The sequence below is a fragment of the Penaeus monodon genome, chromosome 25 (genome assembly GCF_015228065.2).
Source record: "Penaeus monodon isolate SGIC_2016 chromosome 25, NSTDA_Pmon_1, whole genome shotgun sequence".
Classification (NCBI taxonomy): domain Eukaryota; kingdom Metazoa; phylum Arthropoda; class Malacostraca; order Decapoda; family Penaeidae; genus Penaeus; species Penaeus monodon.
The window spans coordinates 29,927,689-29,927,918 of NC_051410.1; the positions used below are offsets into that span (position 1 = coordinate 29,927,689).

The 230-nt window shown below is 52.6% G+C and overlaps 1 protein-coding gene across 1 annotated transcript in view; it reads left to right on the forward strand.

Annotated features, from left to right (window-relative positions):
* The window catches only part of LOC119589361 (neprilysin-1-like), a 9,049-nt gene that overhangs the window by 7,964 nt on the left and 855 nt on the right, over nucleotides 1-230 (forward strand). The window lies entirely within an intron of this gene.

Here is a 230-nt window from a genome sequence, read left to right on the forward strand (position 1 = left end):
GCAGAAGAGTTTCGGAGGGGATAGAAGGGGTGCAAGGGTGCGGGGGGGGATCCGGGGAGGGAGGGTGTGACCTTTGTTGTGCAGCCAGGCATCAGCGGCCCGGATATTGCAGACATCAAGTGGCTGACAACTTTGGGGTAAGTGTCCGGACTCCCTCTCGCCTATTCCTTCCTCTCTTCATTATCCCTTTTTTTACCCTTTCTGTCTTACTTGACACATGTCTATTTTTT